Genomic DNA, 23,081 nt, shown 5'->3' with positions numbered 1-23,081 from the left:
AGATTGCGGGTCTCCACGCCAGGGTGAGCGACACTGTGTATGCAACAATCCGTGATTCCCAAAATTACAAAGAGGCCATCGAATTACTCAAGACGCTGTACCATAATCAGCCGAACGAAATTCATGCTCGTCACCTATTAGCCACTCGACGGCGGCAGCCCGGCAAAACTACGGGACAGTACCTGCGCGAACTTCAACAGCTAGCCAGAGCCTGCAACTGCAAGGAGGTGTCGGCTACTCAATACACTAACGATCTTATCCGAGACGCATTCGTGGCGGGAATCGGCTCATCCTATATTCGCCTGCGGCTGCTAGAGCAGGGTAACTTGGACCTTGCTAAGACGGTAGAATTGGCCGATGCAATGGAAACGACCTCCAGAAGTCTCGAAACCTACCCCACCGACCACGTGGGAACAGCGTGGCAAGCACAGCCACCGCCTCAACTGTACTCGGCGGCTCCTCGGAACTGCACAATAATGCTCTCAACTTCAGACCTGACGCTGCGGCAGCTCCTGGAGGCCCACGGTGCTATTTCTGCGGATTGGCGAAGCACAATCGTCAGAGATGTCTGGCCAGGACGGTGTTTTGTTCCGCCTGTGGAAAGAAAGGGCACTATGCAAAAGTGTGCCGAGCAAAGACCTCTTCCAAGGCCAGCAGTGCTGCGTGTGACTCCCCAGGATCCATCTCCTCGTCTCCGGCCTCGTCGATGTCTTCAGCCACGTGCGATCCACGGGCGCCGCCATTTCCTATGACGACGACGCAAGCCACGTGCGACCTGCGGGTGCCGCCATTTTCAAGATCATCGACCACGTGCGATTCGTGGGTGCAGCCATTTTGGTCGACACCGGCTGCAGAAGACCAACAGGGGTCCTCGTCGTCGGCTATCTCAGCTGCCTGCAGTTACACTCGAGATCCAACAGTGGCGTCAATCATCCTGGACCAGGCCAAGCCTCACAGACTCGACAAGTGCATGATGGACATTGAGGTAAACGGGCGTCTGGCACATTGCCTGTTTGACAGCGGGAGCATGGAGAGCTTTATCCATCCGGATACAGTGAAACGGTGCGCTCTCCGTGTGCAAACTGTCAGGCAGACAATCTCCATGGCGTCGAGGTCCCGATCTGTAGTCGTTCTTGGGAGCTGTGTGGTAACCTTAACGGTGCGGGGCACAGTTTACGAGAACTTCAGGCTCCTCGTGTTACTGCACCTTTGCGCTCCGGTACTCCTGGGGCTAGACTTTATGGTCCACCTGAAGAGTGACCCTGCGGTACGATGGGCCACTCCCTCCACTTTCAGTGGGAGCACAGCAGCCTCCAAATTGTCCAGCGCGCTCCACATGCAGTCTCTCGACACTCAAAATTACCCTGCCTTCCCTATTCGAAAATCTCGTGCCAGGCTGCAAGCCCATCGCGACTGAGAGCAGGCGTTACAGCGCTGAGGATCGGATCTTTATTCGATCTGAGGTTCAGCGGCTCGTCAGGGAAGGGGTCATTCAACCTAGCACTAGCCCATGGAGAGCACAAGTCGTGGTGGTCAAGACTGGAGACAAGCCCCGGATGGTCATAGACTATAGTCAGACCATTAATAGGTACACGCAGCTGGACGCGTACCCTCTCCCACGCATATCTGACATGGTCAACCAGATTGCGCAGTACCAGGTGTTCTCCACCATCGACTTGAAGTCAGCCTACCACCAGCTCCCCACTCGCCCAGAGGACTGCAAATACATGGCCTTTGAGGCGGATGGCCGTCTCTACCACTTTTTGAGAGTCCCTTTTGGCGTCACTAATGGGGTCTCGGTCTTCCAGCGTGAGATGGACCGAATAGTGGACCAAAATGGGCTACGGGCTACCTTCCCGTACCTGGACAACGTCACTATCTGCGGCCATGACCAGCAGGACCACGACGCCAACCTCCAGAAGTTTCTACGCACTGCGACTCTCCTGAACCTGACCTATAACAAGGAGAAGTGCGTATTCAGCAAGCACCGCCTAGCAATCCTCGGATACGTGGTGGAAAACGGGGTCATCGGCCCCGATCCAGACCGTATGCGCCCCCTCCTTGAACTTCCCCTACCCACTAGCATCAAAGCACTGAGAAGATGCTTAGGCTTCTTCTCGTACTATGCACAGTGGGTCCACAATTACGTGGACAAAGCCCGTCCGCTCATAAAATCTATCTCTTTTCCCCTGACAACAGAGGCTCGCCTAGCCTTTGAAGGGATGAAAGCCGACATCGCGAAAGCCACGATGCCAGCTGTTGATGAGTCCATCCCCTTTCAGGTGGAGAGTGATGCATCTGATTTCGCCCTGGCCGCCACACTTAACCAGGCAGGCAGGCCCGTCGCCTTTTTCTCCCGCACCCTCCAAGGCCCTGAAATTCGGCACTCCTCTGTGGAAAAAGAGGTCCAGGCCATTGTGGAGGCCGTACGGCATTGGCGCCATTATTTGGCTGGTAAACAGTTTACCCTGCTCACGGACCAGAGGTCCATGGCCTTCATGTTCAACAACACGTTAAAGGGAAAAATCAAGAATGATAAAATCTTGAGGTGGAGAATTGAACTCTCCACCTACAACTATGATATCATGTACCGTCCGGGGAAGCTCAATGAGCCCTCAGGTGCCCTGTCGCATGGAACATGTGCCAGTGTGCAGGAGGACCGGTTACAGGCCCTCCACAATGATCTCTGCCATCCGGGGATCACTCGGTTTTTCCATTTTGTAAAGGCTCGGAATCTGCCCTATTCCATAGAGGATGTCAGGTCGATAACTCGAAGCTGCCAGGTTTGTGCAGAGTGCAAGCCGCATTTCTACCGGCCTGACAGGCCACATCTCATTAAGGCCACTCGCCCTTTTGAACGACTGAGTGTCGACTTCAAGGGGCCCCTTCCTTCGACAGATCAGAACGTGTATTTCCTCAACGTGGTTGATGAATACTCCTGATTCCCTTTTGCCATCCCCTGTTCTGATATGTCCTCTGCCACGGTCATCAAAGCCCTGCGGGGTCTCTTTACCCTGTTCGGTTACCCCAGTTATATCCACAGTGATAGGGGTTCGTCGTTTATGAGCGACGACTTAAGGCAAGACCTGCTCTCTAAGGGAATTGCCTCGAGTAGGACTACGAGTTACAACCCCAGGGATAACAGACAGGTCGAGAGAGAAAACGCTACAGTCTGGAAGGCTGTTTTACTGGCGTTGAGGTCTAGGGGTCTTCCAGTCACCCGTTGGCAAGAGGTACTTTCTGATGCGCTCCATTCAATCCGGTCCCTCCTGGGTACGGCAACCAACGCTACCCCACATGAGCGGATGTTTATCTTCCCTAAGAAGTCTTCGTCTGGGACCTCACTGCCGTCTTGGTTGATGTACTCAGGACCTGTCCTCCTGCGGCGGCATGTTAGGGCCCGCAAGTCCGACCCTTTCGTTGAACAGGTCCACCTCCTCCACGCCAACTCTCAATATGCCTATGTGGCATATCCTGACGGGCGAGAGGACACGGTCTCTATCAGAGATCTGGCGCCTGCAGGGGACCTGGAAACACCCGTCACTCCCGCACCCCTGGTTAGGATTCCTTTGCACATTCTCTCCCCTTCTGACTCGGCACGGGCAGCATCGGGACCTCAACTTAACCCTCTTACTCCCGTGTACAGCTTGCCTGAGTCCAGGAGATTGTCGCCACCTCAAGGTGCACAGGTGGGTGAGGAACTGGAGAAGTCACTGGACACCACCTCGGAGAGAGGGTCGTCGCCACGGTCACCAGAGCCGACACTGGAGCCAGTACTGCGGAGGTCGCAGAGAGGTCTCTGCGACCTCCGCAATACTGGCTCCAGTGTCGGTTCTGGTGACCGTGGCTGAACTTGTGAACATATGGACAGTTCGTATTGTCTCCTTACCCCACCGGCCTTTGTTTTTAAAGGAGGGGTGAATGTGGTGAACCATAGATGGTTACCACTATGGGTACTTGTACATATGTTACTCTTGTTGCTGTTGGGGTTAGGGTTGGGGTGTTCCACCTGTTAGCATTGTTCTGTGGTACACTCCGTTTGGCTCCGCCTTCTTACAGGGGTATAAAGGTCACTGCTACTTCCTAGTAGCCCTTAGTCTAGGATAGTATTGTTAAGCAGTGTGCTCTATTCTTGTTGTGAATAAAAGCCTTTATTCCCGGGTGCGACCTTGTCTCCCGTGTGAATCAATCGCGCATCATTATCCACAAGCACTTTAAACTGACATTTGGACAAAGGTATCAATCATCAAAAACTCTTGCAATCTCAAAAACTGTTCGTGTTTGTGTGTAAGGATTAGCTTCACGTGGTGTGAGGAGATCACTCCGTGATTCTTTTTGCAATAAATGTATGAATGACCTTAGGCTATAAGTGATGTCGATTTTGGGGTCAGTGGTAAAGGGTTGAACAGAATTGGGACGTGTAGCATAATGTGTCAAACAGCATCCTTTTAAAGGATTGCTTTCATTTACAGATCCAGGTATCTGTGATTTCCAATGGAGACACTGGTTCCAGATTCAGGAAAGGGAAATTGTGGAACTCCATGAAATACAACTGATGGTGACCTCCTTCGGTGATTGCAAATCCCACTTCGGGGATTTTTGGTCCCAATCAACATTATTTCCTTGACTTCAGTCTGGGATAATAATAATTGTTTCTAGTGGATTAGATAATGGCCTTTTATGATGGTGCAGATAATGGCTTTTTATGATGGTGTATGGTGGGTGATAGCAAAGCCTGCTTTACTTTTCTCCTGTTCCATTGTCCAATTGTGTATTGACAAATGCAACTAAATCTGTCAGATTGTCATAAAAACCTAAACCTGCAGGGTCTGACCTACATGTAACTCTAGTCCCAAAACAGCATTGTTGGCTTTAACTACTCTCTAAAGTGGGCGAACAAGCTGACTTCAAAGAATCTCTACAATGCAAAAGGAGACCATTTGGCTCATCGAGTCTGCACCAACAACAATCCCACCCAGGCCCTATCCCCACACATTTACCCCACTAATCCCTCTAACCTACCCAACCTGGGACGCTATGGGCAATTTAGCATGGCCAATCAACCTAAACCCGCGCATCTTTGTACTGTGGGAGGAAACCAGGGCACCCAGAGGAAACCCACGCAGACATGGAGAGAATGTGCAAACTCCTCACGGACAGTGACCCAAGCCAGGAATCGAACCCAGGTCCCTGGCGCAGTGAGGCAGCAGTGCTAACCACTATGCCACCTTGCTGCCCTTACTCAGTCATATCAACACCATACCACCTTATCAAGGGAAACTCGTGATGGGCAATAAATGTTGGCCTTGCCAGTGACATCTAAAGATTAAGAATAATGTTTTAAAAAGCACAAAACATTAAATGCAACATTGTTTTGTAATGATATATGGTCTAAGAAACACTGATGAAGAAAATAAAAGATATGGAACAAGTAAAGGCCATAAAATTCATCACGATCTTCTTCCATCAGACTGCACAATCTGTGCTGTTTTGTGTTTTCCTCATTTATTTAATCTGCGTGGGGAGGTGAATATGGAAGATTGGACAATTCAAGACAGAGATGGGGCCAAGACCTTGCTTTTTTGGCAGTAAATAATTTCTCCAGAGGTCAGTTCTGGTTTCATGCACAGAACTATCACATCGCAGCTAAATTATTTTACTCTATCTTAAATTAGATGGTATAATCACAGATGACGGAGCCAGAATTAGGACAAATGTCTAGCAAATTGCTGAAAGGGCAAAAATGACTTGAGAATTTGAATTAGGTTGCTAATGAGCAAGGCATTTTCCATAGCTTAAAGCATGCTCCGACAACCGATAACTATGTTTGATATCTTGAACTATGCAGTGGGTTGCACTGCTCCACTCTGGGTTATGAACTGAACAGGTTTCTTTTCTATTCAGGAGATGGGAAAGGAAGGTGTTAGGTCCCTCAGCAGAGGCATTACTTTGAACATAAAGGTGCGTTAGAGATTAAGATTGAGAAATAGTTCAAGAAATCCATTTTACACAAAATATTTTTTTCCCATTCTGCAATAGTGTCACAAGTAGGCTTACATTAACACTGCAATGAAGTTACTATGAAAATCCCCTAGTCGCCACACTCTGGCACCTGTTCAGGTACACTGAGGGAGAATTTAGCATGGCCAATGCACCTAACTAGCACGTTTTTTGGACTGTGGGCGGAAATCTGAGCATCCAGAGGAAACCCACGCAGACACAGGGAGAACGTGCAGACAGTGACCCAAGCCGTGAATCGAACCCAGGTATCTGGTGCTGTGAGGCAACAGTGCTAGCCACTGTGCTACCATGCCACATTTTACGTGCTCTTAAAGTTATAGGATCATAGGAACTGCAGGTAATTTTGGTGATTAGCCACATATTTGTTTGGGTCATTCAGCCATTGGTAAATCTGTAATCCTTTGGCTGCCTGTGAATTCAATCTTGGTCAATAGGCACAGGACTGCAGCCTTTGTCTGTAAGATTACACATTTCACACTGCTAACAGGGAGGGGCTACTGCAAAGTGTAATAGACCTATTTGTGCATAATTTGTGCACGACTCAAATTCCTTTTGTCTCTTCAAGAAGAAAAATCCTTTGTACCATACAGCTCACAATATGTTGCAACGCACAAGCTTCGGTCAAACTAAATGTATGAAAATAACAAGCACCTTCACCTCATGGAGATATGGGACGCGATTTTCCCACCTTGCTGTGCCCAGCGAACAGTGTGGCGAGCCGGGAAACTATTGTGTGATGCCAAAAATGGATCAGTGCAAGGGGGGGGCAAGCATCTGGGCAGATTGCAACTTACTTGACATATGTTGTATGAACGAAGGTCCTGTGTCTCCTTACTTCCGTGGTGCATGCTGACCTGGCTGTTGGTCATGGCTCTCTCCTCGGCCTCCCCTGACAGCTCCAAGGCACGCTCCTCAAAGGGTGTCAGGCGGCACAGCTCGGGTCCCCACCTCCAGTTTTCTCCCACTCCCTCCTGTTATGGACCCTCTTCTCCTGTGGGGACAGAAGGCTGGAAGGTTCCAGGGTGTCGGGGGTGTGGGTAATCGGATGGTGTATGTCAGCACTGTCCTCAGCAGGCAGGGGTTGTGACAGGGGATAAGGGGATGACAGGGAGGTTGGAGGAAAATGCTCGGGGGTCAGGTGCTGGAAGGCCGCGGAGTGTCAGGAAATGGATCGATGTGGACATTCCAGGCATGACATGCGGGGCTGATACCAGGATGGGATAGACACTCACCCTTGATGCCCGAACGTGGTTGTTCATTTTCTTTCGGCACTGGTCCTCTGTGTCAATGCATGGGCACTGACTGCCACTGCCATCGCTACCCAGGCCGCATTGCCAACCTGACTCCTGGGTCATCGGCCATCTCGGGGGAACAAGATGGTCCACCTCTCCTCCATGGCATCCAGAGACTGTCCTAACTCTCCCCCCGTAAAGTGTGGAGCAGGTCTACGTAGTGCTATCTGACTGCGGCTGCGGTGGGAGCGTTTAAGTGATGCTCCCCCTACTTAACGGCGCACAGCTGTGGCCAACTCGGAGTCACGCACTGGAGCCTCCATGACAGCATGCTTCATGTGGAGGCTCTTTCATTGCACTGAGTGTTGAAAGATTGCGATGCGGAGCAAGCCTGAGAGAGACCAGGATAGTTCACCCCATGTTATTTGCTGTAACAACTTAGAACTTTGAGGGGAAAATTCCGTCCACTATTAGTGCTCCAGTGTTGGTGCACCAACTTGTGTTGTCTATCTGTGCTGTACTTAGTTTAGGACTGAAAAGTTCAAGCATTGTTGTTGGGTCCATTCAATCGTTTGAAGAGAGGAGGAGACAGCACTAGTATGACTTTTAAAATGGTTTTCTTTTATTGATGTGGATCTCTCACTCACCTGACGAAGGAGCAGCACTCCAAAAGCTAGTGGCGTTTGCTACCAAATAAACCTGTTGGACTTTAACCTGGTGTTGTTAGACTCCTTACTGTACTTTCTTTTAGTGAACAGAACTTTAAAAAATAACATTATAGAAGCAAAAAGAAAGTGAACTGGCTTCTCAGCCAAGCTCTCGAATCTAAGAACTGAACTGAACTGAACTTGAACTGGATCTTGAAATTGGAAACACACACACTAAAATCCAAAATATATTTCAACCCTTATCTCATGATTGGAAGTGTTTTTCACATGCTGTCTCTGTCTCGAAAAACAATATTTGCTGTTATGCTGCTGCTGTTATGAGAAACTTGTTTGTCTGCATTGTGTACCCTTCAGGAATGCAGTCAATTTTTAGCTAACTCATCATGCCTTCTGATTCTACATGCAGTCAAGCTAGCTACAATTATTTAGCTTAGCAGTGTTAGTTAACCCCTGCAGTCCAGCACTTACCTGTAATTGTGCAGAGGCAGAAATATCTTAAAATGAAGTCTTTGCATAGACTGAAGCAAACAGGGCAACACATACACAGGATCCCTCAACAGGACAGATATACAACACAAGTTGATGCACCATCTCTGAAGCACTAATAGTGTCTTCATGAAGTCATTAAGTGAAGTTTAAGAACAGTCCTCAGAGCTGTTGGCAGGGAGAGCTCTTTGCTTTTAGTGACTCAGAAAATTTGCTCTGAAAACCTCAATGCCCCCTTAGTATAAATAATAACAATGTTTCAAACCCAAGATGTACGAAACTAGTTAATCAATTTAATGCCTGTCTTTCTGCCCAGAAGTCAATGTCACTTATCAGTTCAATTTACTCTGACAGCACTTAATTCAGTTCATAGCCATGCTGAAAAGTAATTGTTTACATGCAAAGGACCTGTTAGAGAATGAATGGAAAGAGAGAGAAAGAGAACAAAAAGTGACCTTTTCCGACTCACTTCACTCATACTAATTTTTTGACTGTGGAACAATAGGACTTTTCAGCAGGCAAAAGGCGGTGGAAAATCTCAGAGGAACTCTGAGAGAATTAAAAAACACAGACCATATAGTTTCTTTTAAACTGCTAAAGATCATGCAAAGTTGATCAGCGAGCACTAGAATAAAATGTCAAAGTTCTCAAAAGACGTGCGAGGCAGCCATAGGTTGAGTAAGTCTTCCACTCAACCCAAATAAATTCTAGACTACACATTGAGGTGCACCGTGTCTTACGAGATGTTTGTTTGTATTTAAACAACATGGATCAAATTTCAAACAATATTGCTGCAAATATAAGGACAGCAGTTTTCAATAGTCTGTTTCTGAGAGAGGCTTTTATTGAACTGATCTTAAGATGTCTGCCTCCAGAGGCAGACTCATGGCATGGCCACATGACTCCTGAAAGCTTGAAGTGTCAATCAGACTCGTTACATTTCAAAAGCCAAACAAATATTGTGCTTATTTTTTTGTCAAATTCTAATGGAGAACAATAATCTGGTATTAGACTAATCCTGATCTGGTGTGAAATTGCTGTTGGGTTCACCATGGGGCAGTGCATGCCTCACAGTGCCAGGGACCCGTGTTCAATTCCCCCAGGCTTGGGACACTGTGTGGAGTTTGCACGTTCTCCCCGTGTCTGCGTGGGTTTCCTCCGAGTGCTCCGGTTTCCTCCCACAGTCTGAAAGATGTACTGGTTAGGTGCATTGACCCGAACAGGCACCAGATTGTGGCGAGTAGGGGAATTTCACAGTAACTTCATTGCAGTGTTAATGTAAGCCTTACTTGTGACTAATAAATAAACTTTACATTTCAACATGATCAGTGAAACCAAATTATGTTTGCCCCATCTACTGGATTCCAAATGCTTTTCCTTTTGTTCAAAGAACTGGGAATGTGATGAAATGAAGCAGTTTATAATACACGTCAATCATTTACATTTTCTTTAATGAGTCCATCTCAAGGGGAGAAATTGCAGCATGTTGTTGGGTCAAATCCAACCCACATATCATCACCAAAGACCACCTTTGGCAGTGCTGGACATACTCTCTTCCACCTTTTTCTGTCGGGAAAAAGATACAGAAATCTGAGATCATGTACCAACCAACTCAAGAACAGTTTCTTCCCTGCTGCAATCAGTCTTTTGAATGGACCGACCATATATTAAGCTGATCTTTCTCTACACTCTAGCTGTGACTGTAACACTATACTCTGCACCCTCTCCTGTCCTTTTCCCCTCCATGAATGGTATGCTTTGTCTGTGTAGCATGCAAGAAACAATATTTTTCACGGTGTACTAATACATGTGACAATAATAAATCAAAGCAAATATTATTAATTGGACTTGAGATGAGCATTGAATGGGAATGTCCAAAGTGCCAACACAACCTGAAGAACTGTTTCACCTTCTGTTATCCTTGCATAATTAGCAAATAGAAAACATTAACCTATTTCAACCTATTTCTCAGTTTTCTTTATTGCTGTTTCCTCAGTTTGAAGTTCCTTTGATCAAAATGGGCACAGAAATAGTCTCCTTCTGGCTTTAGCTCATCAAAAAATTAAGGAAAGCATTCTAGATGTGCAGGCAGTGTAGAATAGAACCAGGAGACTGGTTATGGTGCCAACGTCCTTCTGTTGTGTATGTTCCTCTTACCCTGAATCAGAATATCATGGTCTTAGTCTTCCGGTCAGTTGCACGTGAAGATTTTCCCGAACCAACACTGCTACAAATTCCATTTTGGGATCTTTTAATTCCAGCTGAAGAAGAAATGAGCAGCATCTCCCAGGGAACTCCACAAATTGCAATAAAGTTGCGAGAGAGAACGTGTCCCCTTTTTACAGCAATAGCTGCCGTATCAAGTAAGTATTTAAAGCAGTGACGGATAACCGAGGTTAGAGGTTGAGCTGCGTGAGTGCTCCACCTTAATCTCAGTGGGCTGAAAGATTGAAATTGGGCATGTTCACTGACCATGACCCTCGAATAAGGGGGAGTGCACAGCTCTCCCAGGTAATGTTGTGCGCAGTCAGCATGCACCTCACTTCACAAACCCCACCTTTACATGTGTATCACTTTAGTCGCACTGGGAGGAGAAAAGCTACATGGATGGAAACCAGTGGAATGTGGCAACTCTGCGTGTGGACAACAGTCAACAAAATGTCTCATGAGTCACTCTCAGAACCCTGATGGGCCGCATGTGGTCCCCCCTGGCTGCACTGATTTAAAGGTTCATGGATAGGTTAGTGAATGGATGAGTGGGTGGGTGAGGTGTCATAGGCACCACTGTCCTCCAACCACCCAACTATCCCTCTGAGTCGATTAGCTCAGTTGGGAGTCGGTTAGCTCAGTTGGTTGGGTGGCTGGCTTGTGATGCAGAGTGATGCCAACAGCATGGGTTCAATTCCCATACCGGCTGAGGTTATTCTCAATCTTGCCCCTTGCCTGAGGCGTCCTCAGGTTAAATCACCACCAGTCTGCTCTCCACCTCAAAAGGGGGAGCAGCCTATGGATAACTCGGACTATGGCAACTTTACCTTTCACCCCTCTGACCTGTGTTCTCTCACCCATTAGCCCATCTCACCCACACACCTCTATCCTGCCTATCCTCTTACCCACAAGACCCACCACGGGGTCAAGAAACTGGCATACTGGCTGGCTTCGTAATTCTTGTGCCCCACCTTCCTCCATTCCTGACATCAGCGTGCCTGAAGATGTAAGCCACAGAATCTTGCACAGAAACATAAAAGATAGGAGCAGGAAGAGGCCATTTGACTCTTCAAGCCTGCTCCGCCATTGATTATGATCACAGCTGATTGTCCAACTCAATAGCCTAATTCTGCTTTTACCCATAACCCTTGATCCCATTTGCCCCAAGGGCTATATCAAGCCGCCTCTTGAATGCATTCAATATTTTGGCATCAGCTACTTCCTGTGGTAATGAATTCGACAGGCTCACCACTCTTTGGGTGAAGAAATGTCACCTCACCTCCGTCCTAAATGGTCTACCCTGAATCCTCAGACTGTGACACCTGGTTCTGCACTCCCCCACCATCAGGAACATCCTCCCTGCATCTACCCTGTCTAGTTTTGTTAGAATTTTTATGTCTCTACGTGATCCCCTCTCATTCATCTGAACTCCAGCGAAAACAATCCTAACCTAGTCAATCTCTTCTCATACATCAGTCCCGCCATCCCTGGAGTTAGCTTGGTAAACCTTCGCTGCACTCCCTCGAGAGCAAGAACGTCCTTCCTCAGAAAAGGAGACCAAAACTGCACACAATACTCCAGGTGTGGCTTCACCAAGGCCCAAGGCCCTGAATAGTTGCAACAACACATCCCTGCCCCTGTACTCGAAACCTCCCGCAATGAAGGCCAACATACCATTTGCCTTCTTTACTGCTGGCTGCACCTGCATGCTTACCTTCAGTGACTGGTGCACAAGGACACCCAGGTCTCGCTGCACACTCCCCTCTCCTAATTTACAGCCATTCAGGTAGTAATCTGCCTTCTTGTTTTTGCTTCCAAAGTGAATAACCTCACATTTATCCAAATTATACTGCATCTGCCATTGATTTATCCACTCACCCAACCTGTCCAGATCATTCTGAAGGATCTCTGCATCCTCATCACAGTTCTCCCTCCCACCCATATTGATATCATCTGCAAACTTTGAGATGTTGCATTTTGTTCCCTCATCCAAATTATTAATATATATTGTGAATCGCTGGGGTCCCAGCACCGATCCCTGTGGCACCCCACTAATTACTGCCTGCCAGTTTGAAAAAGCACCCATTAATTCCTACTCTTTGTTTCCTCTCAGTCAACCAGTTTTCTGTCCATCTCAATACACTTCGCCCAATCCCATGAGCTTTAATCTTGCACAATAATCTCTTATGCAGGACTTTGCATAAAGCAGACACTTTCTGAAAGTCCAAATATACTACATTGACTGGCTTCCCCTGGTCAACTCTACTAATTACATCTTCAAAGAATTCCAACAGATTTGTCAAGCATGATTTCCCCTTCATAAATCCATGCTGACTCTGTCTGATCCTGCCACTTCTTTCTAAATGCTACTCTATAAAGTCCTTGATAATGGATTCGAGAATTTTCCCCACTGCTGATGCTAAGCTTACTGGTCTATAATTCCCTGTTTTCTCTCTATCTTCCTTTTTGAATATTGGAGTGACTTTAGCTACCCTCCAATTTGCATGGATTGTTCCCGTTCTCTATAGAATCCTGGAAGATGACCACCAATACATCCACTATTTGTAGAGCCACTTCCTTAAGTACTCTGGGATGTAGATTATCAGGCCCTGGGGATTTTTCCGACTTCAATCCCATTAATTTTCCCAGCACTATTTCTCTCCTAATATTGATCTCCCTCAGTTCTTCCCTCTCACTAAATCTTGCATTCTCCAACATTTCTGGCATTTGATTTGTGTCCTCTTTTGTGAAGACAGAACCAAAGTATATATTCAGTTGCTCAGCTATTTCAACGCAGAAGGAGACCATTTGTCCCATCATGCCTATTGCAGCTCTTAATCCCACTCCCCTCATCTTTTCCTGTAGCTTTCTAATTTTTTAAATTTGGTATTCCCTCTTTAAGATTACTGTTGAATCTGCTTCCACCACCTTTTCACCAAATGTAATCCAGATAATCACAAGATTGGTGGGTAAAAATCATTCTCCTCATCTTCATCCTGATACAGAGGAACAGGCCCTTTGAGCCTGCACTGCTATTCGATAAGATCTGATGTGGTCTCAGCTCCACTTTCCTGTCCACCCGCCATAATGCTTTACTCCCTTGTCTATCAAAAATCTATCTCACGCAACATTGGATACATTCTATGACCCAGCCTCCACTACTTTCTGGGGAAGAGAAAGTAGTGGAGGCTTTAAAAGAAATTCTCCTCATCTCCATCTTAAAAGGGAGATCTCTTATTCTTAAACTGTAACCCCAAGTCCGTGTCTCCCCCACAAGAGGAAACATACTCTCAGTATCAACCCTATCAAGTCCCCTCAGGATCTTGTATGTTTCAATAAGATCGTCTCTCATTCGTCTGAACTCCAGTGGGTACCAGCTCAACCTGTTCAGCCTTTCCTCATAAAATAAGTCCCTCATCCCGGGAATGAGTCGTGTGAACCTTCTCTGCACTGATTCTAATATCCTTTCCAAATAAAGGGACCGAACCTCTGCACAGTATTCCAGATATGATCTTACAAAGGCCCAGTACAGCTGGGGTAACACTTCTCTTCTTTTATATTTCTTAATAAACAACAACATTCCATTTACCTCCCTAATCACCTGCTGTACCTGCATGAAACATTTTGTGATTCAATACATTTAGCCAATTATCTTAAATCGACGTCATCAGGTTAGAACATAAGACCATAAAATATAGGAACAGAATTAGGCCATTCAGCCCATCAGGTCTGCTCCGCCATTCAAATATGGCGAATAAGTTTCTCAACCCCATTTTCCTTTTCTCTGTAACCTTTGATCCCCTTACCAATCAAGGACCTATCTATCTTTGTCTTAAATACAATCAATGAACTGGACTCACCACTCTCTGGCTAAAGGAATTCTTCCTCATCGCGGTTCTAAAGGGTTGTCCTTTAACTCTGAGGCTGTGCCCTAGTCTCTTCTACGAATGGAAATATCTTCCTCACGTCCACTCTGTCCAGGTCTTTCAGCATTCTGTAAGTTTCAGTGAGAGTCTCCCTCAATCTTCTAAACTCCATCGAGTACAGACCCAGAGTCCGCAAACGCTCCTCATACATCAAGCATTTCATTCCTGGGATCATTTTTGTGAATCTCCTCTGGACCCTCTCCAAGATCAGCATATCCTCCCTTTGATATAGGGTCCAAAATTGCTCACAATGGTTAGTGACCCTCGAGACAGTGGGACTGGCCACCTTCGCACAGTTTTTATCATTTGCTACTTTCTTCCCATCTCAGTGTTTTGTTGGTGGAAACTATTGCATGAGTTATTTGAATAAAACCTGCTTTCATGAGCACTTTAGTATTGTTTCTTCATTAAAACTGGTTTTAATTTGCTCTCAAACCACCACAATTTAATGCTGCCATTTATCTTGAAAATTTCACATGAGCTTTATCCCCACTGTACCAATGCCTAGTTAATAGCCCCATTTACTCTTAATCATGCTGGTAAGAGCCATTATGGCCTGTGGAACAGTATTAGCTGAGAGTGGAAATTTCAAACTAGAGGAAAGCAAATCACATGTGGGCTGGCATTAAATATGTTGATTAATATACTGACTGGAGCACTGCAGCATGGTGAGGTAGTGAATAACATTGGGGAGTCAGGAGGAAAGTTCCTCAATGCGGTATATCCAGCTTCTGATCTCAGCCAGCAGGTTTCTATGTAACCCTCCCTGTCACCACTTTTATGGTGTCCAGAAATAAAGTTTGACCAGAATAGTTTATAAAAATTACCCAGAAGCAAATGAATTTATATCACGTAAAAGAGAAATTTTCGAACTGTTCCCTTTGTGAACGAACATTGGGTGTGGAATTCAGTACGCACCATCAAGGCTGAATGCCTCTTTGCGAGAGCACAGGATGTCCCCATAGTCACTTTCCCATGGTGTGCCATCAATAAAAGGACCCCTGTGGGGGCATCCTCAGCTTACAGCAGAAGGCTTTGAATTGGCACTGTCCTGACCTCACACTGTCCTGGTGTCGCACAACCCAGCCAGCTGTCGTGATGCCCGAATACCCAATTTGTGGAAGAAATTCATCAATCACTCAGCAAAAGACAGGAATAAACTGCAAGATGAACTCTAACATTCCTTAGGGCCAGGCACCCAAATTGCAGTTGCTACCATTTTTTAAGCACCTCTCCAGTCACAGAGGGAGCAATCTGACCAAAAGAATTCCAGTGCCAAATGAGTGTGAAAGTGTGAGACTTTCAGATCCGTTTTTTGGGCGAGTTTAAAAATGCAATCTTATGCCATAAGTGGTTCGCAGTGCTAACCATTTATGGCGCGGTGGCACAGTGGTTAGCACTGCTGCTTCACAGCAATCACCCCCACAGCTTGCCTCCTGGGCTTGCAGAATCTCACTAGCTATTCTGTCTGGAGACAATACACATCTCTTTAACCTGTGTTTAATGCTCCCTCCACCACATTGTCTGTACCTTTAAGACCTGGCTGGCTTTAGGGATTCGCATTCTAATCAGTATTCTGCAACTTGATTTTGTGTCTGTGCCCTGTTTGAGAGCACATTTCCACTCCATCTGACGAAGGAGCAGTGCTCCAAAAGCTAATGGTATTTGCTACCAAATAAACCTGTTGGACTATAACCTGGTGTTGTGAGACTTCTTACTGGCTTCACAGCACCAGGGACCCAGGTTCAATTCCAGCCTCGGGTCACTGTCTGTGTTGAGTTTGCACATTCTCCCCGTGTCTGTGTGGATTTCCTCTGGGTGCTCCAGTTTCCTCCCACACTCCAAAGATGTGTGGGTTAGGTTGATTGGCCATGGTAAAATTAACGCTCGTGTAAAGGGATTAGCAGGGTAAACGTGTGGGGTTACGGGGAAAGAGGCTGGTTGGGATTGTGGTTGGTGCAGACTCGATGGGCTGAATGGCCTTCTTCTGCACTGTAGGGATTCTATGATTCTATTCTATGAATCTATGCAAAAAATGCACGATCTGCTTCCTGCTAGTAGGGGCGGGGGGGGGGGGGGGGGGGGGGGTGCAGGGCCCAGGATCCTCGGAAAGCTGGCAGCTGACAGTAGAGTGTACATGAGAGATCTGTCAGTCACCTCCCCATCCCCCTCTCCCACCGTATATCATCCCCCCCCTCCCCCCCCCGCATGATCGCTGGCCTCCTGGGCCAATCGGCCCCCCCACTCCCCTGGATATTACCCCCCACCCACCCAGATCGATTGTACTCTCGGCCCGGTTGATCGTACCCACCCCCGCAACTGACCTGGACAATCGTGCCGCCACCCCCGGCCTGGGCCAGTTGATCGACCCCAGACACCACCACCCCCCCCCCCCCCCCCCCCCACTCTGCCGCCTTGGCACGGCTCGCCGATCACCGCCCCATCAGCCAATCCCCGTTGCAAAGTTTGCAGCTCTCCCCCACCCGCCTCCCCTTAGGGCCTGCCCCATACATGCCTTGCCACCCCCCCCTCCCCATAGGGCCTGTCCCCTCAGGCCCCACCCCCTTAGCACTGCCCAGTGCCCGATGGGCACTGCCAGTATGCCCGTCTGTTAGTGCCAGGGTCCCAGCGTGGCAATGCCAGGCTGGCACTGCCCAATGGGCACTACCCACCTGCCCACGACCTCCCAGGCGGCCTCAATGGCATCCAATCCTACCGATGAGGCCAAGAAGGCAGTTCCCCATTAATGGGGACCATACGTGATCCATGTCAGTGAGGACCTTCACCGACAAGACCGCTAAGACAAGTGAGCCTTGGATGACAGAGTCCTGGCTCACTAATAATATTTAAACCCACATTAACATGGATTTAAATCTTATAATCAGCCTCATGCCAGGGTAGGGCTGGATATCCAGTGCCGGTAAGATTGTGAAAGGGAGAAATCAGGCGCAAACTACCAAATGAATCACACCACTCTTCTCTACCTTAAATTTCAGCTGCCACTTCCCTGCCCATTCCATCATTCAGCCCTTCGATCCTTCTCCGCCATTTAATATGATCATGGCTGAGCCTCTATCTCAATGTCATTCTCCCGTGCTCTCCCGTGCTCGCACCATTAGAATATTAAAAAATTGAATATATTCAGTGATTTGGTCTCCACAGCCTTCTGTGGTAGAGAATTCCACAGGTTCACTACCCTCTGAGTGAAGAAATTTCTCCTCATCTCCCCTAAATGGCCTACCCCTTATCCTGAGACTGTGACACCCCCGTTGTAGAGCCCCAGACAGAGGATACAACACCCCTGCATCCAGTCTGTCCAGCCCTGTCAGAATTTTATATGTTTCAATGAGATTCCCTCTCATTCTTCTAAATTCCAGTGAATACAAACCTAGTCTCTCCTCATACAACAAACTTGCCATCTCAGGAATCAGTCTGGTGAACATTCACTGCACTCCCTCTATGGTAAGTAAATCATTTCTTAGGTAAGGAGACCAACATAGTACACAAAACACCAGGTGTGGTCTGACCAAGGCCTCTACCAAGACATCCTTGCTCATGTATTCAAGTCCTCTTGCATTGAAGGCCAACATACCACTTGCCTTCCTAACTGCTTGCTGTACCTGCATGCTTGCTTTCAGTGACTGGTGTACAAGACACCTAGGTCTCTTTGTACATTGATATTTCCCAATCTATCACCATTTAGATAACACTCTGCCATTCTATTTTTCCTACCAAAATGGAAATCTTCACCAGCCTGTCTACGTCCTCTTGAAATGCATAACTATCCCCCTCAGAGTTCACAATACTTCAAAGTTTTGTGTCATCTGCAAATTTTGAAGTTGTGCCATGGATATTTAAGTATATCATGAAACGCAGGACCCCTTGGGAACCCCAGTATAAAACATAACCATTCATTGTACAATCTGTTCCCTGTCACTGATATTCATCCTGCTACAGTCCCTTTAATTCCAAAGGCTCTAAATTTGTTAACACAGTAAGAAGTTTAACAACACCAGGTTAAAGTCCAACAGGTTTATTTGGTCGCAAAAGCCTCTCCGGCTACCAAATAAACCTGTTGGACTTTAACCTGGTGTTGTTAAACTTCTTACTGTGTTAACCCCAGTCCAACGCCGGCATCTCCACATCTAAATTTGTTGACATGGCACTTTATCAAATGGCTTTTGGATGTCCATGTATACCACATCAACACACTACCCTTATCAATCATCTTTGATAGGTCTTCAAAAAACCCAAACAAGTTAGTTAAACATGATTTGACTTAACAAATCCACTCTGGCCTTCCTTAATTAATTTACATTTGTCCAATTACGTGTTAATTTTGTTCCAAATTATCTTTCTTATAAATGTTCCCTTTACTGAAGTTAAACTGTCTGACTTGTAATTGTTGGGCTTGCACCATTTTTTTGAACAATGGTATTGCATTTACAATTCTCCAGGCCTTTGGCACCACTTCCATATCTAAGGAGTTCCTGAATTTGATAGTGCTGCTACATCCTCACAGAGGTGACCTGTCAACACAAAGTTCTAGGGGCAGCAGAGGCAGTGTCTCCAGGTCTACAGCATGCTAGAGAGATAGAGTAGAGGGCTATGGAGAGAGCAAGCGCTCTGCCACGTTGAAGCCAGAGCTCCTCCATGCTCATTGACAGTGACAGCAGTCTGACACCCAGCATTTGGTGTGAAGACCATCTGCACTCTACTGTCTGCATCCCAGTAAAATCCTCATCTGAGTTGCCTGAAGCAGAACACATTTTCAACCTGGCCCTCCAGTAAGCAGGCCAATAGTCCATTCCTTCCCCCAGGATGGGTTGTGTCTATCCGTGCTTGGTTGATTCACTCACCTGGTTTTACCAACTCTATAAAGGAACATGCAATGCCAGTATTTGGTTAGTGATATACTGTTGCCCTCCCTCTTCATCCTTAGCTGTTGTGGCTTGGCAGACAGCAGTTCTTTGATGTCTAAAAGCAGGAACTCAGGAGGAAAAGGTTTAAACTTTATTTATTAGTGTCACAAGTAGGCTTTCATTAACACTGCCATGCAGTAATTGTAAAAATCTGTGAAAAGGTTGGTGTGAGGGGAGGACAGGTCAGAGTGGGAAGCAGGAGGCCGATGGCCCCACAATCAGCAACTTGCCCACCACCCTAAATAAAGTGATGAGGGTGAGCTGTGATTTGAGAAGGGGCAAATAGGCAGGAAGATGCCATCATCATTCATAGAACAATAGAAGAATCATGGAATCATAAAGTACCTACAGTGCAGAAGGGGGCCATTCGGCCCATCGAGCCTGTACCAACAACAATCCCACCCAGGCCCTATCCCCGTAACCCCACCTATTTACCCTACTAATCCCCCTGATACTAAGGGGCAATTTAGCATGGCCAATCAACCTAACCCACACATTTTCAGACTGTGGGAGGAAACCGGAGCACCCGGAGGAAACCCATGCAGACACGGGGAGAATGTGCAAACTCCACACAGTCACCCAAGCTGGGAATCAAACCCGGGTTCCTGGTGCTGTGAGGCAGCAGTGCTAACCAGTGTTCTCAATGACATCGGACTACGTGGGTTTCCACACAGCTGCTCCCAGAATGCTGAGGACCATATCCTCCGTGGGGCTCAAGAGATGGAGGCAACTTTGTGCCTTCACAGTACTGCCTGATTTCTGAAAGGACCCCATTTCCCGCATGTTTCATTGCCTTACTTAATCTCACCTGTGCTGCTGAACCTGTGAGCAATGACAGCAGGGTTTTGACTCTATTATTTTGATACAACAGTTATCCTGCAGAATAACCTTGAGAATGTAAAACATAAACAGTGTGTCATGGTCTGGGGTGTTTCTCATTCCTCAAAGGCTCAGACTGTGTAGTAAACAGACTTTCTAAGCTCGTAGACGCAGCACAGCATGTGTGTTGGCTCTGATCCAAGGCAGGTTTTGCAAAATCTCTTGCACCAGCTGGTGTAAGCTACCTGTATTAGCCCAAGGGCCAAATCACTTTCCACAGCTATTTATCACTTTGTACTTTATTAAAATGAAACAGAATCGAGTGCCTCATTGCGTTACTTTTGTGCTTCTAAATCAGATTTTCCTTCAAGTGACAATTGAATTATCGGTTGACTTCTGGAAATAGTTCCATTTAGTATCATTCAAGTCTCACTTAGTACAGCAGAATATGAAGATGTATAAAAGTGCATTATTCCTTGGGCATAATTTCCACTCTGCTTTGAGTGTTTGAGAGTTGGCTGCAGTAATATATATATATTCTGACCTTGTACACATAGCAAATGAGGAATCAGTTCATTTAAGCCAGTTCTATTACGATCATTAATATAATGTATACAGCAAGTTGAGGTTTTCTGTACATGGTTTGTATCTACATTAGATGAGCTTCCACCAACATTGAGATTAATTTTATATTTTGTGCTGATTCAGCCCAATTTCTAACCTTCAGTGGGAGGTTAACTCTAAGTTAAACAGACTCCTGTTGATGTTGGTTTTCTAGAACTGCCTTTTGCAAGTAAAACCGCTCCACTTCCACAGATGATTTCCAGGCCCCTTGAAAATCACCAATATCCACCAATAAGTTCCTGTATTTGTTTTGCGGGTCTTGGGTTTCTACGATATGGAAATAAATCCAACGCAGTGGCCGCGATTCTCCCAAATTGGGACTAAGTGTCCACACTGGCGGGAAACCTGGAGAGTTTCCTGCTGGTATTGGCACTGTCTATCAGCTGGGATTCTCCCACCTGATAGATGCTAATTTACACATAGTGGACAATCCGCCGGCCAGCCTCACTGTTCCAAGGGTGGGCCGCTATTTTTAAATGACGACCCAATCTCCACACTTTGAGACAGACCCCCACCCCAAAAACATAAATGGTGGCCCCATGTCTGGCTACAGTGATCGCCTCCTGCTTAATGAAAGCTGTGATTAAATAGGCCTCTGCTTCCCCTTCACATTTACACACTTTCTGATTGGCTCCTTTCTGTGATAGCAACAGTCCATTATTGGCCCATTATCACCCCCAGCAACCTAGCTGAGAGCAGGAAGACTCCAATAAGAAGATTGGCCAATCTCCTCCTAAATCTGCTTGCTTCAGCGATGTCCATCTTTTCCACTGTATGTGCAGTTTAGCAACACTGAAGGAGCCCAGTTCCCCCACCTGTCCCCAGGTCCACCAAGCAAACATTACATAAGGGTACTTAAAAACTGCCGAATTTCTACTTATTCAATAATATTCTAAACAAGCAGAAATCATCAATTGCATTAATTTGTCTTGACATTAAGACATTACATTTAAACCTCACTTTGAGTTTTAAGCAAACAACTTTACATGATATTTGTAATCAAAAAGATCACAAACTGGGCGAAAACAAAATGCTGCCTGGCCTTTAATATTGTCTTTAATATTGGATTACAAGGGTTTGCTATATTTGCATGTTAATTTCTTGCTGACTCACTGCATCAACCAAAGTCTAGTAATTAATGACATAAGTATCCTTTTAGGGACATGATAATTGATAATGACTGGCAATCACCTGTCTCATCACCTCAGGCAATGAATTCTCATCAGGGAGTAGGACACATTTTTGACACTTGTTTTCTTACTTTTCCTTCCTTCTTATTTTTCCGCTTTATCCAATTCTCTTTCACCCTATTTCTCTTTCTGTAGTGATTTGACTCTAATTCACTTTGTTTCTTTCTCTGTTATTGCTGTTATTTCAATCACATTTGTTAGGATATAAACTGTTGGTCTCACTGTTCATTAAGGCCCAGACTCCCTGTCACCTTCTTTGCACTGTGAAGAGTTTACATCTCTAGCTCAGGTGCAGAAGAAAGCTTAACAAATGAGATGACCCATTTCAGCATGTGATAGTCCAAGGTCAGGAGAACCATGTATGTTTCACCTGTAATATTAGACAGGGTTATAGCTAGATTATTGAATAGGTTGTATTTATAATATCAAATTCACAGTACTTGTAATGGGTTGCATCTGTAATATGAGACGGTGTGTCTGTAATATTGGATCGGTTGTATCTGTATTATTCAACAAGTTGTAGCTGTAATGTCCAATGGACTGTATTTTTAATGTTGGGCTTGTGTCTATAACATAAGACAGGATATATCTATAAGGTCTGTATCTGTGATATTGTACAGGTTGCATCTGTAATGTCTTATGTGTTACACTTTAATATCAGATGTACATATATTCAATTTGATAACGACTCTCACAATGTTCACCAAATCATCACATTTTAAGATTTTTTAGTCAGGTTCATTCTATCTATTGTTTTTTTAAAAAGTATTTTTACCGTGAAGTTGGTCATTACGCCCAAGCTCCGTATCCTTTGATGCAATTATCCTTACAGAATCACAGAATTGTTGCAATGCAGAAGGAGGCCATTCGGCCTATTGTGTCGGCACTGGTTCTCTGGGCAATTCACTTGTTGCCAATTCCCTGTAATGCTGCACATTCTTCCTTTTCAGACAACAGTCCAGTTCCCCTTTGAATACCTCGATTG

The sequence above is a fragment of the Mustelus asterias genome, chromosome 9 (assembly GCF_964213995.1).
Source record: "Mustelus asterias chromosome 9, sMusAst1.hap1.1, whole genome shotgun sequence".
In the NCBI taxonomy this organism is placed as follows: domain Eukaryota; kingdom Metazoa; phylum Chordata; class Chondrichthyes; order Carcharhiniformes; family Triakidae; genus Mustelus; species Mustelus asterias.
Note: the sequence above shows the minus strand (reverse complement) of the source record.